The sequence below is a fragment of the Marmota monax genome, unplaced genomic scaffold, assembly GCF_021218885.2.
Source record: "Marmota monax isolate L192 unplaced genomic scaffold, Marmota_monax_Labrador192_F-V1.1 WCK01_AAM20220418_F8-fsc00117, whole genome shotgun sequence".
NCBI lineage: Eukaryota > Metazoa > Chordata > Mammalia > Rodentia > Sciuridae > Marmota > Marmota monax.
Genome location: NW_026693023.1, coordinates 1,873,408 through 1,891,787, shown reverse-complemented (window position 1 = coordinate 1,891,787; position 18,380 = coordinate 1,873,408). Strand labels below are relative to the sequence as shown.

At 37.6% G+C, this 18,380-nt stretch overlaps 1 long non-coding RNA gene across 1 annotated transcript in view; it reads right to left on the bottom strand.

The window, feature by feature from the left end:
- The window catches only part of LOC131424497 (uncharacterized), a 180,207-nt gene extending 161,827 nt beyond the window's left edge, over positions 1–18,380 (bottom strand). The window contains exon 1 of the long non-coding RNA XR_009227612.1: positions 1–18,380. This exon is cut by the window's left edge and continues 18,202 nt beyond it. This is a non-coding gene — a long non-coding RNA (uncharacterized LOC131424497).

Here is an 18,380-nt window from a genome sequence, read left to right as displayed (position 1 = left end):
TTGTAGCATATAGTAGGAAAATTTTCAACTTCCATCTTAATATGGGGAAATAAATACCATTGGGGCTTCTAATTATTCCTTATTCTCTGCTTCATTTTCCTTGCCCAAAATATACCAATGAAAGCCAATAAACTGATCCTACCCCTGTGAAACCAAAAAGTATTTAGTAGTGAAAAAGACCCTGAAAGGCCTATTTTCTGGTTCTGGCCCTGCTATTCACTTGCTGGACAACATTAAACAATAATTTCTCCTTCTGTTCAACTCAAGTCACATTGAGTCTGCAGGATTCCTACAGGTGGGCTATGCTTTGCTTCAGTGTCTTCCCATCTGCCTACCAGAAACATGAAGAAGGCTGTGGGACAGCAGTGTGGATGGAAACCCTGAGTTACCGTGAAGTATAGTCACCTACAGCAGCAATTGGATGATCCCAAAGAGCCCAAGAGGATGGTGATTTCACTTAGAGAAGAAACAGTCAACAGGCATCTCCTTCTGATGAGCTCGGTGACTGGTGAGTCTGGCTCCATCACTGTGATGTGATGGAGTAAGATCCCAGGTCACTGTAAGTGAATTTCCTTTTCTAAGATATGTATCTTGCTAACGATATTACTATTCAGCTAAGCCTCTGAACAAGTAGTTATTCCTGTTTTGGTGTAGGTGGTAAATCCTCTGTATCCCAAAGGTGCACATGAGCTGCATCTTGCCCATGGTGGGTTTCTAAGGAGGCTCCAATTAGTGCTGCTGAACAGCACTTGCTTCACTTCAGATCAGCCTGGGAAGGTGATGTTACATCTTCCCTCCAAGAGGCCAATTCCTCTGGTGCTCCAATCATTGGTGTTAAGGGTCAACAGTGGCCTCAACTGCTCTGTCATTCACAGAACTTCTAGAGTCTTTTTATGCTCTTTATAACAATGTCATCTGACTACCTGATGTTCAGATCTTCCATGAAGTATGTAATGGGCTACTTAAGGCCAGCAATGGTGCTCAAAGAGATTGGGATATCGCAAAACCGAAAACTCTCCAGTCACAGAAAATGGAATATTCATTAGCCTCTGCCCTCTTTTTTGGGGAAATGGGAAGCTTAAAGCAGTGCACACAGGAAGTTCATGTAGAACAAGGCCTTTCTTGATAAGGAGCAATGTTAATAGCATTAGCAAGAAAATAAGACAAATATGTCTAGTGTTCTCTCCAAGAGACCAAAATCTCTTGTAGGCACTGTAAGAAATTCTTCCCAGTTGCCTCATTCACTCTGCTGCTCAATCTGCAGATCTACCAATCTCTTCTCTACACCATAGCACATACTTCTTTCAAAATACACATGTTATCAGCCAACCCCCCTCCCTCTGGTTCTCAAATATTCCAGTGCTCTTAATGTTCTCAGTAAATAACTAAACATTTTCAAATGGCTTTACAGATCCTACAGGAATTGGCCCCTGGCCTCCTCTCCCTCTCATCGTGTGCCCCTCTCTCCTTACTTTACCCATTTATCTTTACCAGCATCTTTACCTCTTCTGTTTCTTGAATGCATCATGCTCCCTCCTGCCTCAAGCCTATGATTGGTGAGCTCCTCCCCCTGCATGTGCATGTGTACATCTGCAGTTCTTCAGATTTCAGTTTCAACATCAGACTATTAGGCTAAATACCCTCCTTGTCAATTGGCTCCCATTATTCCCATTTAGCACAATTGGTGAATATCATGTCATATGTAATATTGGATTGCTGTTTCAATATCACACTAAAAAGCAAGCTCCAAGACAGAAGGACCATGTCTTTTGTTCCGTTTTACTCCGTATTGCATATCCGGTGGCTAGCACAGTGCCAGGCTCATGGATGTTCAACAATATGTGCTGCCTGAATATAAATTAATAAATGAGCAATGAATGAATTAACATACATTCTGCTCCTCAGTTTCCCCACCTATAAATTGAGTGTTTGACATAGACAACACCAAGGGTACTTCACGGACATAACAAATGAAATAATGATTCTATCCTATATCTACAATGCCTGGGAAAGGGTGTGCTTATATTTAGAAAGTATTCACTTTACGTTGAAAATGGGCAATACAAAGAAAAAGATAATGATCTCACATTTGGGATACTTTTGATCCAATTACAAATTCAGACATGTTTATTAGAATGCATAATGATGGCCCTCTGTGAGAGGGTTTCATATAGTATCTATCCTGGAGGAGAAATCATGGCAGAAAAAAAGGGAAGAAGAAATGCTTACAAGGTTTTCCAAGAGATTTGATGCCCGACTTGAATCTTGGATTAATCAGGAATGGAAGAGAGAGGCAGGACTTCTTGGGAGCTGCCCATGGGTAGGTAAGAAGGTAAAATAGAATTAATTTTCCAGGTAGTGCTAGTAGTCGCACATAGTTGCATAGGATAAGCCCACAGGTATTTTTAGTTTAATCTAAACTTTCTTTTTTTTCTAATATTCATTTTTTAGTTGTAGATGGACACAGTACTTTTATTTTATTTATTTTTATGTGGTACTGAGGATCAAATCCAGTGCCTCATACATGCTAAGTAAGTGCTTTTACCACTGAGCTACAAATCTAGCCCTGAATCTAAACTTTCTTACCACCCTTATGTACACAAGATATATGCTGAAGACATGACATATAGATCCTGAACACTAGAACATAGATGCAGTGATGCTGAAAGGTCAGGGCTAGTGGATGATAGCACCCTATTAGACATGTATCTTTCCTAGTGACATAATCAAAACTATTTTTAAGATCATTGTGATGATTCTTCCGTGTCTCCCAATTAAACCTACTGCTACTTTAAGAGAAATCTCAAAGAATTATATCTCCATTTTTATAGATGAGTAATTGGAAGCAGGGACAGGTACTTGGTAATATCTTCTAAATTGATGCTAGAGCCCTGAGAATGCTCAGTGTTTTCAGTATTCACGACATCACAAATTTCATATATCTGCTCTAATTTGCTACTTTGGGTATCTGTTTCTGCATCATTGCTGTTGTCTTAAGTACCAGGATGCTGAGTGGTATGAATTTGCTTATCAGCGGAGAGACAGAACAAGACCCAATGAAAAGATGGGCAAAAGTGACCTCCAGACACTTATTTTTAAGCCCGTCAGCCTCAATCCCTACCTTTCCCCCATGAATAGAGCTAAGAGCAATGACCTGGGATTAGATAAAGAGGCAGATATTCAGAGAAAGAAGCAAAGGAGCAACTGTGAAGATGTAGCAGACAGCTCTACAGCATGCATAGCTCAGGAGGATGGCTGTGCCCAGAGATCACCCCCAATTTCCTACAGTGTCTGCACATCAAGCCAATGAAGTCAACTTTCAATGGTCTCTGTTTTTGCCTCACCCCAAAGCCATGTTCACATTCTTGTTATCAGAGTTGCCATTTCCAGCTGATGCACAGCAGTTGTCACATCTTCCTAAGAGCTGCCTATTTGAAGTCATGCTCTGAGGGAGCATATTCAGTTACAGCACAGACAAAAAGCAAGTGAAATTACTTTAAATGCTGATATTATTTTTAAAGGGCAAATCAATTTTCAAAACCAAGTTAAATGGAAAAGTCATTAAAAAGTCATGGCAGGGCCAAAGCATGTGTTCAGGTATATCATTTAGATGCCTAAATTAAGTTCAGTTCAAAACCAATGACTTTTTGTCTCAGTGTAAATAATTTACAAGAAAAAAGTACAAATATCCAAAAGAAGGCTGAATATTAGATATTCTGTGACAAGTTAGTATTAAGCTGTACAGAATGTCACCAGTCTATCAGATCTTATATTTTCCTTTTTTTTTTTGCAATAATTATCAAACCAGATTTTTACAAGTACTGTGCACTTTGAAAGTTATCATGGGAGATTTTTATCTGATTTAAGGATAAAATGTGTATATCAATAAAAAAGAAACATTTCCTGACCCTTCACCCCCAATTTCTCTCCCTATGCACAGAAATAAAAAGCGATCTGCCACCTGTTTTAAGATAGAACATATTTTAAGTTCTAAGTTATATTCGTATTTAAAAGAATAAATACTTTTCAAGTATTTCTTTTCCTCCAAGCTCAATTTCAAGGTTGTTTACACTCCAAACTTATGCAAGAGATGAAACACACATTTTAGTATGTATCATATGTGGCCATATGTGGCCTCTAACCTTGGGAAATGCCAAGCCTGATAACAAGCTGCTGTTAACATGGCTCACATCCTAATGAAAAGAGGTGCCTGATTTTTCTTCTTCTAAGACAGGATGAATTGTCAGACTTCTCTTTAAGAAATCTTAAAGGTGAAATCTGTAACCTGAAATGACCACCAGAGTACTATCAGACATGGATGAAGCATCAGATTTATGGTATGACAAATGGTCATTATGGGTCCAGGACTTTTCACAAGGATGACTTAGGAAAAGTGTTTGCCCATCAAGACAAAAAAAGGGAAAAGGCCCAAGGATGTCAAATTCCTCATTCCAGTTTCCCCCCAAAGCTTGGCTAAACTGTACCTCCTGTCCTGCATCATATCTTCAGATGCATGGAAGACTGGCTCCAGTGGATTGCATGGCTGCAGTTGTGATGGCTACTATATGGGAAGGAAATTTTCCTGGAAAAATTAGAAATTTTGTTTGTTATTTTGATTCTTCATTTTTCTCCTTGAGTTTAAGTTCCATTTATAAATTTTTAATTAAAAAAATGTGAGTAAACAATACCAAAAATTGCTTCCCCTATGGTAATATGGGTATCTTCTAGTTAGCCTACAGAGGGATGTGCTATTAATTATGTAAACCATTCTATATTGTACCAACATGACACTTTATATGAATGGTTTAACACTAGTCTGCCCTTTAAAAAAATTATCATGATGTATTCAGTACTGAAATACACAGCTAAAGGGAAGGGGATCATATTCTAGAACCTACCTGGTGCATGCTTTAAGTGTTCCTTCAATAGCACAGCTCTTATTTTATCAATCTGTGTTTCCTCTTCCTGTTCTTGACCTCCTGACACAATATGTTTTCCAGCAGAGTAATAGTGACAGTGACACATGTGTAACACTCTATTAGTGTGGTCACTTTACTATCTCTAAGAATGACAGCTTCACCAGAAAAATTGCAACAAATTTCTTTTTGTGGAGTAGAAACCGTCACTTAACCTCTCTGAACCACAGCTTTTTAAAGGGAAAACAAGCAACAATGTCTCTCTTCTACCTCTTCAACACAGTTGCTATGAGGGTCAAATACTGCAATATGTGAAAGTAAAAATAAAAATTTTTGAGGAACCATTGCAAATATACAGGAACATAATCAATAACATGAGATGAAATTGTATAGGTTTAATGTTGGTAAAGGAGTAAAATGGAACTCAAAGAAAATTATCCAAACTAAGGAGGAGAAAAGAAAGAAGACTGCTGGCTATTGAAAGTGAAATTTGCTTTAAAATATCTAGATTGGCTTCTTACAATACTCAAATTCTTCAAATAATTATTGCTTTTCCTCCTTTGTCCTTACTATGGAGAGAGTTGAGGCTGAAGATATTATTATTGTCATCATTGTTATTATGGTGAAGCACACCTGCTAGTCACAATTCAATAACTATTGAACATATGGCCGTTGCTTTTTCTGCTAAAAAATAATGGGCATATGTTGCCTGGTTAAATGGCACATCTAATGGGTTTGAAGGCTGATTCACAGCAATCATTAGGTACAGATTGATATTTTCACGACTAAATGCCCACCATGCAACCTTGCCTTGATCTAATTCTGTTCCACAGAACTACTTTCCTGTACATAAGTATTCTTTTATTTTAAATTGTTATTACTATGTCATCAGCATATGAACATTTTCATGATTACAAACATCACCTCAAATGTCTTTAACTTGGACTGCTGACATTGTTAGAGCAGCACTTACAGACTTAGAATTAATTAAACATAATATACTTATTTTGAGCCCATAGGACAAAGCAAACTCAGGAGTGCCTCTGGGTTTGCTCTCTTGTGTTTGAAACCCTGTATACCAGTGTTCTCTCTCATCAAGTGTTCTTGCGCTACAAGCAAACTGGGATCCACTCTATTTCTCTCACTGCGAGGACAAGGCTATTCATCTCTTACTCATAAATAACCCTGAAAAGCTTACTGTGTTCCTGGTAACAGTTTTGCTAGAGGGTGCTACTTCTGTTTCTAAGTATTAAACTTTAGGAAAAACTAAGCAATTTGGGCTATTTTTCAAATCTAGACACAGACCACCTACCCACCATGGAAAATGGCCAAGCAAAAAAAAAGTGCAATGGAAATGCAGCTGGATTTTCCATATTCCATCTGACTTTGAAAGGTCAGATGAAAGACAAGTAGCATCTTCATTTTCTGAAAGATGGAATGAAAAATCAAATATGTCTATCCAATCACCAGAAATAAGTTTTCTTTAATAGTTGAATGTACAAACACACTTTCTGTCCATAATAGAGCTTATTATCTATTAAGAGTGATTGCCATATTTTTGATGGCTACATTATAAGTCGTTTTTAATGAAGCAACTTATGTCTGTAAAAAACTCTTTGTGGCCTGGGTGTGGTGGCACACACCTGGAATCCCAATGACTCAGGAGGCTGAGACAGGAGGATCACAAGTCAAAAGCAAGCCTTAGCAATGGCAAGATACTAAGTAACTCAGTGAGACCCTGTCTCTAAATAAAATACAAAATAGGACTGGGGATGTGGCTCAGTGGTCAAGTACCCCTGAGTTCAATCCCTGGTACCAAAACAAACAAACAAACAAAAAACCAAAACAAAAAGCCAATTTGTGATTTAAACCATTATTGTACCAATTCATTTGTCAAATATCTGTTAATCTATGTCAAGCACACACTCCTTCTGAGGGAACTATGGTTTGTAAATGAGCTTCAGATGTGGCAGGTAAAGTACCTATTTGGTATAGTCTACACTGTCATGAAAATAACACCTTCACAAAAATGACTGCACCTTTGATTCTACTAGGATGGAAGAAACAAAATGATGATGGGCCCAGGAGTTAAAATAATGAAATCGAGTGTTACTATGTAGTCATTGCCTTCATTTTCATAGCTTCCTATCCTACTGGTGCTTGATATGGCAGACACAAAATTGATGTATTTTCTTATATTTTCATTAACAGTGAACGTGGGTCTTCTCTTTGCATTTTACAATTTTCTTTTCAAATAAAACTAAAACAATGTAATCATAAAATATTTGTTTTATAATATTCTTCTAAAGTTGACACTTCTGATTATACCCAAAGAACAAAAAGGATATGACACAAAAAAAATTTTTAGTTTCAAGTATTTCAGGACATATCATCTTTTACCAATCAGGCCTCATAGAACACTCACATGACCTTTTCAGGAAATGGTGCCGATTTTTACATTTGGAATAACCACAGGAAATGGAAAGACATTTTTCCAAAGAAACACTTCAATATATTCTTTGCCACTGAGGTTATTCTCAAGACATCATCACACATCTATTAATATTCCTTAATATTTAAAGAAGAAAAAAGCATCTTTTAATTAATGGTATGGACTGCGGGGTTTGGCTTTTCCTTTCTCCTCTTTCAACATCATATGTGATATGGTGGTGAGCTTACTAACTCTGACAACTTGCATCTACATATTCTGGCTACCTTTTTAGGAGACCCACTGAATCATTTCATTTTTGAAATGCTCTTTTTTACTCATATATAATGTAGCGTGAGTGTACAAACACCAACATTGGTACAGTGCCCCAGAGCTACGAGAGAAGAAACTCGAGGGAGTGGGTACCCAGCAACAGCAAGCGCTGCAGAAAATAAGTATTGATTGGACTCTGTAACAGAAGTTACGGATGGTTCCTCAGAAAGTTACTTCATTTGAGTAGAAAGGGCAGATGACAGGTCACAGGGGTCAGATAGAAAGTGGGTGATTTAAAAACCACTAAGGATGACAAGAAAGTTCAGACTATCTTTAAAACTGGTGATGGAGCTGGAAGGAACATTGGCCACAGGAGTGGAGAGGGAGGTGACTGGGAGCTCGTGAGTGGACCTCAGTCCAGCAACAATAGAGGAGGAAACACCAAATTAAATCCCAATACCAGTCCTGGCCAAAAAGGGAGGCAAGGGAGGCCAGAAGGCAAGAAAGCTGGGAGGGAGGACAGGTAAGGAGAGGAATCTGCAGGGGGAGAAATGGAGACATGAACCTGTATCAATGCATCTATTTAGGGAAGGAAATTCATAAGGAGAGGACAGAAATTTTGAACAATTCTGTAAGCAGATTATTTAGAAAGGTTATCATAAAGTTTCATCACATTTTATTATCTCATCTTTTAAAAAACATATTAAACCAAAAATTACCAATACCAGGGACAAGAAATTCAATGTATAAATAGATTCTAAAGAGGTACATTACTGATGCAGACTTTTGGACAACATAACTAACGTGTTGATTACAGCAAACTATTACCTGAGAATTCATATTCCTCCACCTCTTAATCAGTAGTAGAGCCATAAAAGCTTCAGGTAAGTGTGACAGAGCCAACAGTCCATTCTCAATGGATTGTTGAGGCTGGCTCAGTACAAGACCCTTTCAGAAAAACACAACGCTATCTCACAGTAGAGGGATGAAATCAGGAATACAAAGAAGTTCACCGTGGCCTTCTCATAAGAAGCAGGAAAAAAGAATGAAATATCATTTGTTATCTGCCTAGTGGACAGCTGTTACTCCACCATGGTGACCAAGAGTGAGCCACCCGTTTTTCTCAGGGAAGCTCCAGGTGAAGTGAACATGGGTTGTTTGAAATGAATTTAGTCTTCTTTCCTAAAAAGCAACAATGTCAATATGTTCTCCTCATAGTCTCTTGGCATATTCATAAATACATTTGCATAAATATAATTGTTAAATACTCTGGTATGCTGCCATGCTGCATAGGAGTGAAAGCCTTATTTAAGGCTTGAAACCAGGAATTCAGGTCACCAGCTCTGCCACTTACTAGCTCATGATCTTAAGCAAGAGGCTTAAGTTTTCATAACTGTTTTCTTTGCTGTAGCTATAAAGGCTTGTTGGTTAAATGAGATGATGTATGCAGAGCACAAAGTACCATGTCTAACACAAAAGGAGAACGCAGGTTACATTTGTTTCCTCCCTTCCATCCCTATGGAGCCTGTTTTAAAAGAAAAACGTGTTCAGTCGTCAGATTCCACCCCTGTATCTAACAAAGGAGGCCTATTTGCTATGTGAACTGCATTACCTGATCCATGCCAATATGAGCCTGGGTGACTATGAAGATAAACTATCATAATTCCATGGGTCCTTAGGGAATGAAAATATTGACCAACCACATGGCTTTGTCCTTAAAGAGGAAAAAAAAAACATGATTAAGCACTCTTGTGTCATCCAAAAAACCCTGTTGGATTTTAGAAGCAATCATCTAGTTATTGCATCTTTGAACTTTGTACTCTTTAAATGCCTAATCAATATCTAGGACTCTGAAATGCAATTTTTCATACTGTTAGAAATCACGGAGCATGTAAACAGATAAGAAACACCTAGTAATTTGTTATTCGGATCTGACCAATTCATGAACCCCAGACCCATCCCCATTTACTTTTATCATGAAAATATTTCTTTGTGCCTTATTGTATGTCCAAAGCTTCAAATGGTCTATGAGTTGAATCTTCAAGGAAAAAAAAAGCTTCTGGAGGTTTTCTGCATCCAGAATTAGAATAGTTAGGAGACCTAGTGTCAATCTGAGATTTCTCTGACCTTGAATGATTATTGGTGAATGAGACCCATATGCACTCTTACTAAACATCTTTATTCTTCTAGAATAAAAGGGGTCTAGATTCACTCTCCCTGAAATATAGTCACTGTGCTTAGTTTGGATACAATAATATCAAAGGCATCATTGTGTTGGAAAGGGGAGTGTGAGTTTATATGAGAAGTTTTCAAAAAATGACAGTAGAAATCAGTGAGTGATGAGCACAACTTAAGTGGTGCCACATGTTAAAAGATCTCACAGGTGTGGATGGGATTTTTGGAGCTGGTAACATTTACGTGGCCTCTTTTGAATGCCTAAGGTTATGAGAGCCAGAAAAATGATAAAAAGGAGTTTACTCTGAGAGCAGCATGAGAAAAGACTGGCAGAAAAAGATAGGAGATATTCAGGGAAGTCATTCTTTTCATTGCTGAAAAGGAGAGAAGTGAGCTTTTTTAGCTGTTTGAACAAATGCTTCCTCTTAGGTGTAGACCTTATGCCCTGTATGAACAGGGGTTGAATCTATTGTATTCATCACTAGATAACTAATGCCTTGCACTTTGAATAATTCCTCCTAACACCCTAAAGATGAATCCTTGCCCAGGAAATACTTGTAGAATGAAGGAAAGTATGTTGTTTAGTAGGAGAGTTTCAGTGTGGGATAGAGAAGTTCTGTTTGTGGCTCTCTTGTTTTAATGTCTTTCCAAGGTCTTGGATAAACTTGGAAAATATAATGTATCTCACAGTTGGAAAGGGTATTTCATATGTTGGCTAGCATAAGTTTAAAAAGTTACCTTGAAAAGCTAGAGAGATCACAGAAAACCAATAAAAATTATTAAGAATGAGTAAACTTATTTATATTTACAATGGTACATAAAAGGGAGACCTGTAATGGGATTGCTCAGAACCTTCCCAAACTTCGGATTCCCTAAGTGCTTCAGGATTCATGTAGAGAATAATGAGTGATGAGTTTTTTCATTCAGTAAATACTTGTGAACTTCTTCAGATATGTACCGTCTATCCATCTACAGTGCCTGAGATTGAACAGGAAGCTAGATGATATAAATTCTCTGAAAAAAGACACAATGGAACTTCTTCAATCTCACTGATTCCAATGTGCAACGTTTATTATTCATCATTTTTCCAACTGGTAAAACACTACTGTTGTTGGGTTTTCACAGTCCTGTGCTTATTAATTTGTAGAGAAAGGCAATTCAGATGGAATATAAGACAAGACACAAGTTGATTTCATTGAAATTCTTACAGCATGCTATGAGTCCCCCTTAGCATACTTTCTATCCTACCTTACAACTCCATTGAGGAGCTGCAAACAGAGACTGTTAATATCGTGCAAGCTCCTAGTCCCAAACTTCAATCTAGGTTCTTTTGGGAACTTAAGAAATACATAGCATGATTTGCACACATTAGACTTTAACAAATGTTTGTTGGATACTGAAGTCAGAGATGTTGAGAATAAACATCTACTAGCACAACATTATATAACTATAAATATTAAGGAAGTTGCTGGTAATGAACAAAAATGTAAAACAGAGAATAGTGCTAGTAATGAACTGCCTCATATTGCCTTTAGGCCCTCAAGGCTGAATGCAGGCATAATAGAAATTCATCATTTTGTCAATTAAATCTCAGGATTTATAACACCCAAGGAACCAGATAGCATCCTCCTGAGTTCTTCTGCTTACTTTATATTATGTATACTAAAACAAAGTTATAAAGTAAATTTAGAGTTTACTTACACTCAGAACTTCCTGCCTATACCTAAGAGAGAAGAATGAATATTTGTGAAAAGGCTTGATTATCAGCAGTAATTTTAATACTCTTGATTGGAGAATTATTCACCCTGCTTGACCTGCTTGGATTAAGCTCACACTTAAATCCTGCCATGAGGACTTTATGCCATGGATATCAAAACTGTACGTTTCTTACTTGATATCCGCTGGGGATTAGTTCCAGGGATCTCTGTGGATACCCTAACCCACAGATATTCATGTCCCTTCAATAAAACGGTGTGGTATTTTCATGTGACTCATACACATCCTCTCATATACTTTAAATCATCTCTAATCATCTCTAGATTACTTATAGAATATAATACAATGTAACTGATGTGTAAATAGTTATGGTACTCTATTGTTTGGGGATAATGACAAGGAAAAGGTCTATATATGTTCGTACAGATCAGTGTTTAAAAACAACTTTGATACACAGTTGACAGAATCTGTGGATACAGAACCTGCTGATATGGAGGGCCACCTATATTACAAAGCTTTTTTAATTCATCAAGAAACAGACTCTTTGGCATGAGATCCAAGATTGCACTGCCTTATTTTGAATTCTGCTCTACAGACAGCATGATATAGTGAGGTCTTATAAATACATAATAAATTAAGTGCATATTGTTGCATATAAAAATCCATTCTGAGAACAGTAGTTTGACATTCAAATAAGGAAATAAAACCTATACTAAAGTCTGTCTTTTGGGCTTCATGAATAGCAGCTTCAGTAAGACAATGTTCATCTCAAATGCATTCATTCAAATGAAACATATGGCAAGTTCCCAAATTGAACCCCCAAAGTCTCTGGTCAGAATGCAATTAAAGAGATTCTAATCTTCTAATTAGGAGCAAAGTGACTTTCCTGACAAAAGAATTTAAAAAAAAAACACACAGTCTTTTAGGTCTATGGTCTTTATTCACCTCTGCTAACCAGGGGCTAACAAATAGAGCATTTTCTCCTTGCTTCAAAACCAGACTGCAACCACTTGCAAAAGCCTATTCTTAAAATTCCAAAATTAATAAACATTTAATGGATTACTGGAGTCCCAAATGGGATGAACTGAACCATAATGATGACAGCTAGGACACCCTCAGTTGAAAGTGGTGTAATATGTAGAGAGGATCCATTTTACTATATCAGGAGAAGTAAGTTAATAAATAATATACTTAAAAAGAAGAACAACCTCTTTATGGAAGGATTTTCCTAAAAGGGTTTGAACCTGGAGACTACTGATAGAATTACACCTAACATACCAGAAATTTAATACATTTATGCAACCATAAAAAAACAAGCAGTTCTCAAATGAAAAGACTTCTAAGGAGAGACAGGTGAGGAGAGAATCCACAGAAGCCTTGGCCTTTTTAACCTGTTTTTTTAAAAAAAATCCCCAAAACTCACTCTCAATTTTCTTTTCAGAAACTCCTTTGGATAAGGCAAAGGAAAAAATACATTCATCAAACCCTTGGAATGTGCCAGATTCTACAGAAGTACTTTTAAAATTTGATATCATTTAATTCTTATAATGACCTTTTGGAGGTAGATTTTCTTATCTCCATTCACAGATGGATAAGCTGAAACTCAAAGGAACAGCAGAAAAACATTGATAATGAAACTAAAGTAAGATCATGTTGGGCAATCGGGTTCAGGAGCTCCCTTGGTGTCTTTTAGTTGTGTTAGACTGAGCATAATACAACCATCTCCTCCTTGTGGAGTTTCTCTTTCGCAGGAAAATCCTGCCATCATCCCTACCTCTTAGAGGTGGCTGATGAGGAGAGGAACTTGCCACCTCCAGAAGCCAAGAAAGACACCAGACAGCTGCCTACAGAGTGCAAGGCAGAGTCACAGGACCTTCTGGGGTAATAAGCCTGCTGACTAAGATGCTAACTTCTGAGATGAGACAGTTTTAAAAGAGAATCATCGGAACCCGCAGAGGACCCTGTTCTCGTTCCACCCATGGTCAGCATGCTATCATGGAGCATAGCTCAAGACTGGAAGCCAGGCCAGCTGGATTAGGATCTGGGTTTCTATTTCCCAAGTCTGTAACGTCAAGCAAGTTACTTAATCTCTCAAGTAGTCCAGGTTAGTTGGGAGCATTAAATGAGTTAATATACATAATACTCTTTACTGTTGCCAACGTTTCCTGTAAATGAAGCCCATTTCTGTAAATGAAGCCCTAGAGTTGGATACTCAACAAAAGAGTATATCCACTACATTAATGGTGACCTACAAAAGTATAAAACTGATCTGGAACTGGTGCCACCTACCTGTATTCCCAATGACTTGGGAGACAGAGTCAGGAGGATCACAAGTTTAAGGTTAGCCTTAGCAAATTAGCAAGACCCTATCTAAAAAAAAAAAAAAGTATAAAACTAAAACCAGAACCAATCCCCCATAGGCTATTCACACACATACCAGTAACAGTATGAGTTTCCTTTTATTAATGATAATTTAAACTATGAAGATCACAGCATCATCAATAGACACTGAAGAGGAAGAGTGACTAGAGGTCAGGAATAAAAGGTTTTCCTTCATTAATGTCATATACATAATCAGGTTGTTAGCAATTTGAATGTGACTCACATCAATGAAGCTACTGTCCATGACCTCTCCCAAACACTATAGGACTAAATCAAACAGGATTAAGCAACCAAGCCATCAGAAAGCACCAGGCATGGGTGCACTTCCATAAATAACAGAGTGAGGCCAACTTCCCTTATTAAAAGAGCCATCTCTAGGAAAGAGGCAGGCTACCACCAGAGTGAGGAAAACTTACTGCTTTCTCATCAGATGATCTGAAAATTAGAGAAATGTTAATCCAAGTGACATCTAGTGACCCAATATACATTCAGCTGGTATCAAAAGCCAAAGCCACTCATTTCCAAGGTGAATTTTGGATAGTATTGACAATGGGAGCACAACCCTATCTCTTTCAGCAACTACCACATAAGATTTATAAAACCACTATCTCTGTGGCTGGTGAGTAATCATGTTACATTGTTCCTGTATATGAAAATTAATGGAACTGAGGCTGGCTGCAAGGTTCAATGAAATTCAATATGAAAGTTTTTCTTCTTTTTAACAGCTGTGAGAACACAGGTGTCCTACTATGTCCAAACCCTAATTCTGAATGCTGATCTAGGGGGAAAAAAAGACTTTATACTTTGCTCAATCTCTGTGCTAATAATGGTTTATAGTAGATTATTTCAGGACAGATAATTTTGTGTCTTGAAGTCATTTCACAGTGTCTGGGATATCCTTTGAAATCCATGGTTTGGTAAGACTGTCACCTAAGGTAGAAGCAGGTCCACTAGTAGATGGTAAAAGTGTTCCTGACAAAGCAGGGGACAAGCACAAAAGGTAAATTCCCCCATTTATGTTATCCCAATGCCAAAGTTAGAGGCATATCTTTATCTGATTATTTATTAAACAATTTTATATTGTTTTACTGCATATCATGGATTGTGCCAGATGCTATGGATAAAAAGACATGTTTCCTGGCCTAAAGCACTCAGTCTAGTGAGGAAAAACAACAAACTAGCAATGATTACTTAGAGTAATATGTGTTAGGATAAAAGTACAGAAAGCAGAGATGGGTAGGGAAAATATGGTCAGAAAATGATTAGTGGAAGAGGTTATGAACCCATAGTCTTGAGGTTCCCACAACTGAAATGAAAGGATTAATCAATGAGAAAAAATGGAGGCATTGGGTGTAACTGAGCTCACTCCTTCCAGTCAACTCGCTGCATGTTCATTTAGAATAAAAAGAGGAGAGAAAACAAATCCTTAATGATAGTAACCGTAAGTCATTAATCAAAATTGATTAAAAAAATCAGGATGACCTGGAATCCTTTCTTCTACCATTAACTAACCAGTTAGTCATGCCTCCTTGGGTGATTCAGTCTCTCCCATTCTGTTATCCTTTGTGCCCCCAGTGAAATAAGAAGGTCTGCCAAGCTAAGTTTTATAATTGTGCCAGTGTAATTCAGAGCTGGGCAGAATAATGAGGAATGTTGGCAGAGGGCATAGCCTGTGTCCACCTCTAACACTTCCGTGCATATTGGGGCTCCCAGGGAAGCTTCTGCTAGAAGACATGGACAATGATTTTATCTTAAAAATCACTGATGAAGATAGTCTCTGAAATCCTCTGGAGCCCTGACATCCTCTATATGTGTGGTCACTCTCTAAATTTTGCAATGTAAAGAGACTGAGAAAGGATCATGATTCCTTGAATGATTTGCAATTTGTAATTAGTATGAATTTTTAAATCAGAAATTAATTTACTTAATAAAATAAAGCATTCCTCTTATACATGAAATTTAAGGGATGAGTGTCTAACACCTTATTTTATTAATATTGTAGGTCTGTTTTTTCTTAAATGTTGACTAAACCATAAGTTGCTGAATATAATAGGTTGGCATTCTTTTTATGGTCTATTCTCCTGGTTTGAGTTTTGTCTTTGTCTTTTATCTATGGATCACACCCTCAAAACAGCCAAGCAATTGAGATCCCTATCTTAATTCATGTTTTCCACATTTCTGTCAGAAATAAATCTTTGCTATGGTACAAATTCTGTTCATGGTTTCTTGATGTGCACAGGTTAAAGTCCCAATTCTTCACAATGGTATGCAAGGGTCTCCATGATCTAGTACTTTGTACTTCTCCAGCCTGGACTCTTTTAAAAGATCCATCCCTCCACTACATTATAGAAGTTCCCTAAAATCTCCATGGCTTTCTATGCATCTTCTGTGTTTCCCTAAAATGCCCCCCATTCTTGCCTCCCTGACAAATATGGTACTTACTCATCTTTCAAAACTGTTTAATGATCTCTTTTCAGTAATGCAAATCTCAACCCTTAGCAACAGAAACGATGTTCCTTCTTTTGTGATCCAACTACACCCTAGGCAGGCAAATGCTAGTATCTTTAAACCTTTATTGCAAATAAATATAAACATTGAAAGCTCCTGGAGAGAAGGATTCTAATTTGTTTCCACACCTCTGTAATCTATCACAATGCCTGGCACATAGGAGGCATTCCAAAATATTCATGGAAAATACACCCCTGTATAAATGAATGAATAGATGCTAAACCAAAATAAATGTAAGAATAAAGTATAGGTCAAAGTTAAGAAATACATACTGCATGGAAACTGAAAGCATGTCTCCTCTCAACCACTCCACTTAGGGTCTTTTCCCTTTCCTCTTCTTGTCTGTATCCTACACACACCAAGCAATGTGATACAAAATTATTAGGTGTTCCACAGATACTGAATGATTGAAGGATGCTCACAGATAGCATATACGTAACCTCAACTGTGAGAAAAGAGTATGAGTATGTGTGTATGTGTGTGGTGTGTGCACTCACCATGTTCGATCTGAAAGATGGAAAAACCAATCTTCTATGTCATCCGGGGCAGAAGATAATGGCTCAGGTATGCATGACTAAATGGTGTGAGGTTAGCATTAGACTTCTGATTTTCTACAAAGTAGCCAAATTATTCTAGGATGAAAATAAAAAAGACCAAGGCAAGGCTCAGGTGGAATGCAGTCAGACTTGGCTGGGTAGGAAGGAGACTGCATTATCTTATGTGCTGATTTTTCTTGTCTTGGAAGGAATTTTAATGTTTCCATTTAATTCAGATGAGAGAGAGAGACAGAGAGACAGGGAAAGAATATTACATTGACCTTTTCCTTCTTCACAGATGATTTATCTTATTTGAAAAGCCTGCACTTGCGCCATCTCCACTGATACGTTGGCTATATTCCATGATTAGGGTCTAACTGGCTTTGCCACTGCTTTTGCAACAGGACCATCACAAATTGGAGTAAGTCATTTTGCCTACTGCCTTGATACTAAATTTAGGCTACATATATTTTCTTAAATTGTTTATTACTCTATTTGTACAGTCATTTGTCCTTTTCAACATGAACACAGTGTGTACTCATTTGCTCTGCTTGCAGGGACACACAGAACATTTGGCTTTAGAGGGAGGGCTCCTCCACTAAACAACTGTGTCATTCTAGACAGTTCTTCACATCGGCCTTGGGAATTTGCTCCCATCTGGTGGCTCCCAGAGGCCAGCTGTCTGGTTCCTTCTCCTCCTGGATCTCTCCCCTGAGGGTCACAATCTCACACTGGCAATTTCACAGGAAATGCCCAGCCACCCTGTTTGACTAATGAGAGACCTGAACACAGTGAGTGACACTGACTGGCTGTAGGCAGAGCCAAAAAGAAAGCCAAAAGTTCTTCACCAAGTATTTCTATGTTCTAGACACGCTGACATTTTGCCTTTCCTCAAATACATTTCCTGTTTTCATCTTGTGAGTGACTAGAATATAAAATGTAATTTGGAGATAAACATTTGAGAAGACAGTAAGTTACTCTGTGATATAAAACACATTGCTCTAAAATAGGAGAAGGGAAACAGTTTTCTGACTTGGGCACAGAAAAAGATCCCCTTGCCTCATATTCTAGCAGGTTTAGTAGACATTATTCTCCTTTTCCATCACTGGAGAATTTCACAATAGCACAACTCCATAACGTGGAATAACAGTCTACTCCTTTGGAGAAAAAAGCAGCACACAGCACATACACACAAATAGCAATGAAGAAACCATTTTCCATTTATTTGTGACTCAATTTCCAGCTATTATCATTGGACACTTTGCTCTTTTGATGGGCACATTTGCTTTAACTCAAGGTAAAGAAGGTATCACTGAATTCATAGTAGGATTACTATAAATCTGGGACTCTTATATATGACAACAGCTAGAAAAGAACAGTGAGCAAAGAATAAAACCAGAGTGAATAAAAGCTAAAACAATAAGTCTTTTAAAATGATAAGGGTAA